This window comes from Nicotiana sylvestris, chromosome 1 (assembly GCF_000393655.2).
Source record: "Nicotiana sylvestris chromosome 1, ASM39365v2, whole genome shotgun sequence".
In the NCBI taxonomy this organism is placed as follows: Eukaryota; Viridiplantae; Streptophyta; class Magnoliopsida; order Solanales; family Solanaceae; genus Nicotiana; species Nicotiana sylvestris.
In genome coordinates, this window is record NC_091057.1 from 178,892,616 (window position 1) to 178,896,938 (window position 4,323).

At 35.9% G+C, this 4,323-nt stretch overlaps 1 non-coding gene across 1 annotated transcript; it reads right to left on the bottom strand.

Moving 5' to 3' along the window:
* Nucleotides 1–2,053: 2,053 nt before the first annotated feature.
* On the bottom strand, nt 2,054–2,127 carry TRNAI-AAU (transfer RNA isoleucine (anticodon AAU)). The gene has a single exon. It is a non-coding gene; the product is annotated as a tRNA-Ile (tRNA).
* Nucleotides 2,128–4,323: the final 2,196 nt, after the last annotated feature.

The window sequence follows — 4,323 nt, forward strand, 5'->3', positions numbered from 1 at the left end:
GTTGCGCTTGGATCAATTTATATACGAGAAAAACTAAGTTACATTAGTGGACTTAAGAGTGGGGATACCACTATGCACATGACAGCTTAATGGACCTATAAGCACTCCAATTTTATGCAACAAGAAGTTATTATTTACTAAGGTCAGTGCTGAATGAAGTTATCCACTTTGACATTTATTAACCTGTAGTACATTAGACAAAAAGCAGCAAAGATATTTAATAGAGTTGTTGACATTGCATCATTCCAAAAGAAGTTCCTTGGACCAGGCATCAAACCGCTGTTATAATTCAAGGTAAAAGAGATGAAGAAGCATGTCTATCAAAACACCTTTGATTTCGAAGCATCTGTGTAATGCAAGAGACTAAAGAATGGTCTGCAGATAAAATCAGCTTTTTCTAGCACATACTACATTGTAGAAATTTAACATGAAACTGTTAAAGAATAATTTTAAGGACTGATTATTGGCAACCTGTTTGATCAACAACCGACGAAGTTGGATCTTGTTGACTGTTCAGAAATCAAATGAGTTGCTGCTTACCAAAGAATAAGCAATCACCATGCATTAAGTTACGGCATTGTACCTGAAATCATGTTGGTAAATTCCATAGTTAACATGTCTGATAGTTTTAACACTCTCACTTAAACATATATCTACATGTATTAACCCATGGATTGGGACGTTAATACTACCATTATAGTCCATAAGTCATTGAGTCATATTCGCATATTAAATCCAGATTTTATTCAGAAAGGTACGTAGTATTACAGGCACGCCTTTCTGCTACAGCAAGAAGTCCGAGCTTTAAACCAGATAAGTTTATACAACAATTTAGGAGAAGCAATGATCTGGTTATTAGAAAATTAGTATTTATGTGGCTGCTAAGGATGTCAAACTAAGATACCTATGACCTAAATCAGCCATTATTCGATGTACTTGAAGTGGAGATCATTACAGAACTATTTCCCAATAATATAGTTGAGTAAATGACAAAGAATTGATGATGAAAGTCCACTTATCAAATGAGATGGAAACTAATATTGTAAGAGATTTAAACATGTGCTGAAATTCCATTTAATTGAAAGAGTTGCAAATAGTGCACTATACTGTCATTGCCACTCTGTTCTAGTAATTTAAATAACTAGTGGAAAACACAAAATAAAACTAAGTAATGCGATGTGCTTAATAATATAAGCACAGCACTACATGTATCTGTGGGTATTATATGCATAAACATAATATACAAATTGTATAGACAAGCATGCCTCATTTTAAAAGCTTACTTCTGAATTTTGTATTCTGTTAGTGGTACAATTAGCCATTAATGTGCATTTCTTGATTTCTTCATTCCACTACGGCAAAGATGTTTTTCATTGGAAAACCGACATTGAAGGGATTAAACCAATGAATCACAGAACAAACGTCATTCTAAGTTATACTAATTACTTTCTTTCACAACCGTATATCAGACATTATTTATAATTAAAGCAGCACTTCTGTTAGGTAAATGAGAAGTAGCATTGAAAAAAAACGACAGACTAAAAAGGGAGAAAACTAAAAGAATTAACATAATGATTCGGGTTATTATAGTCAGGATCCGACTCCTCCAGTTCATAGTGATTGAATCTTTAAAGTCAGAAACTAAAAAAATGGGTGAATGGAAGATGATATCACCAAAACTCACGTTCATTAGCTCACAAGTGAAATCAGATTGTTCCCAGTTTATATGCGTAGTGAAAGTGACTTTTCAATTGTACCTTCGACTTGAGAGAAACAGGAAATTACAAGTTTTTGCACACTCCTAGTGCAATAAAAATCATACATTAAGATATGGACAGAGAAAAGGGGAAAAATATTCCAAGACCAATTAACCATAAATAGATGAAATGTGAAACAAATGGACAGAGATGATGATTTCCTGCTTAGGTTCGATAGCATAAGTTGTGAGAAGAAGATGAAAAAAAGGACATCAAAGCAGAACAGATTACCAAGAGATAATAAACATTACAAGAACTGGGAATAACGAAGAGGGAAAAAACGAAAAAGAAAAAAATGGCCCATGCAGGTCTCGAACCTGCGACCTTCGCGTTATTAGCACGACGCTCTAACCAACTGAGCTAATGGGCCTCTGCTTCTTCTTTCTTTACTAAATCTATTTCATTGATATTCTTGGAATATCATCCAATGGTCATATGTCGCTCCTGTCTTCTTGGTTATTTTTTAAACAGATTGATGGAAATGTGAAGTAGAAAGATGTCCTTTTCTTGCATCAGTGTTTAAAGAAATTCCAGATTATAACGAATACTTCCAAATATTATGTTTTTAAACTGATTTTGTTTTAAAATATTTGATATTTTAAGAAACCAAGAAGTTATTTATTGTTGTATCTTTTTTCCAAATATATCCTTACAACTCCAATTAGTGGAGTGGTAGTTAAATAAAACGTTTAAGAGAGACATGAAAGATAGTTTAGACAAATACTTTTATGATTAAGTCTCAAGAAATATGTAAAAATATTAAAAAAAACAAATAATATGGAATGAAGGGAGTAAACGACGGAAGGTTTATGTTCTAGAGGCTTTATCAATTGAAAGACTTAGTTAATATTTTTAAAGAGATTTTTGTGAGGATCAAAATCTTCGTTACTCGGGAAGTTGACGTATGGGTCAAAATCTGATCGGAGTAATCTTGTCTAAGAGATGGTAACTAAGAGCTGATTAGGCCGATATCATGCTTAAGGAATAACATATTGGTGAGCTGAGCAATTAAGGTCGAGGTCGACCACTTAGACCGGCCCAAATGGCTAGTTTAATAAGAAGATATTTTAAAATATTCTCTGCACTTGTACTTTCACTTAGGTGGGGGAAATGTCCCATATAAGTAGGAATAGAGAGAGAAGAGAGGGGTACACAATATTTTATATGATAAGCTCTCTCGAGAAAAGTTGAGTCTCAAGTAACTACAAACATTGTCTTTATAAAAGATTCGATTTGTTGTTGGTCCCAAGCTTTTTCACATCAGATATGAGAAAGCTTTCTATATTCCCACGTTTGATTGCCTTATAACATTGCCAGAGAGAGAATCCTCCACCTCATTGAATATATGAGAGAATCATTCTCTCTATTTATATTTATCATATTTATTGCTTGTCATTATTCCCTCATTTATTAATAACAATATCATTAAACACCCTCCTTGGTATTTAATAGCCTTGAATACGGTTTTGCATTATTGACATCTATCAATCTCGGATCTAGGATTTATCATATTTAACTAAGATTTGCCCATTATCATTTTATTTAATTAGTTTAACAAAAAGGCTTAACACTTTTTGGTCAAACAATTTGGCGCCGTCTGTGGGGTCTTTCTAGTTAAAATTTTAGTTTTTTCTAGATCTAAAAAAATGCACAAAATCTTGCCAAATCTCGTATTCCTTGTTTGCAAATCTGACATGGCAGGCAACAAAGAGAAAAAGAGAAAAGAGATAACTGACTTTACCGCCAATCTTCTCGACACCATTAACGAAGTATACGAAGCGGAGGTAAATACATAACACCAAACACCTCTCCTAGGCGAAACGGCTCGCCTCCACCTCCCGGTAGTGTCACGACTTCGCACGGCAAGGGCGCCTCTACATCCACGAAAGAAGAGGCACCACAAGCAATGAAAAAGTTATTTGAGGCATGTTTGACAAATACGCTAACCGGCTTCCTCGACAAGCCCGCTCGGAGGTCGAATAGGGAAGAAACAAGAGCTGGTGTCGTATCAGCAACTGACGAACAACACGTTCCCTCTCCCCTTCCCATCAGGTATTGCTCACAATATTAGTGATGCAGGTAATGACACCCTCACAACCATTTTGAGGAAAATGGAGGAGATGGAGAACGAGAACAAAATGATCTGTAGCCAAATGAAAGAGCACCAAGAAAAGGTAGATAAAAATCAGGTGGCCCAAAACTTCTGCCGAAAAGAGACGGCGGTTGGTTTGTCGAGCAACCATATAGCGACAAGGATACACCATACGTCATTACCAAAGACCTTCATAATGCCGCCGTACCTAAAAATATATGACGGCACGACAGACCCGGAGGATCATGTGACCCACTATGTCACTGCAGTAAAAGGCAATGACCTCGCAAAAGAACAAGTTTCATCCATATTGCTGAAGAAGTTTGAAGAGACCCGAACTGGTGGAGCCTTGACTTGGTACTCACTTTTACCTGCACGTTCCATAGAAACGTTCGAGAAAATGGCAGATAAGTTCATCACCGCCCATGCTGGGGCCAAAAAAGCAGAGACAAGGGTGAACGACATATTCGCCAT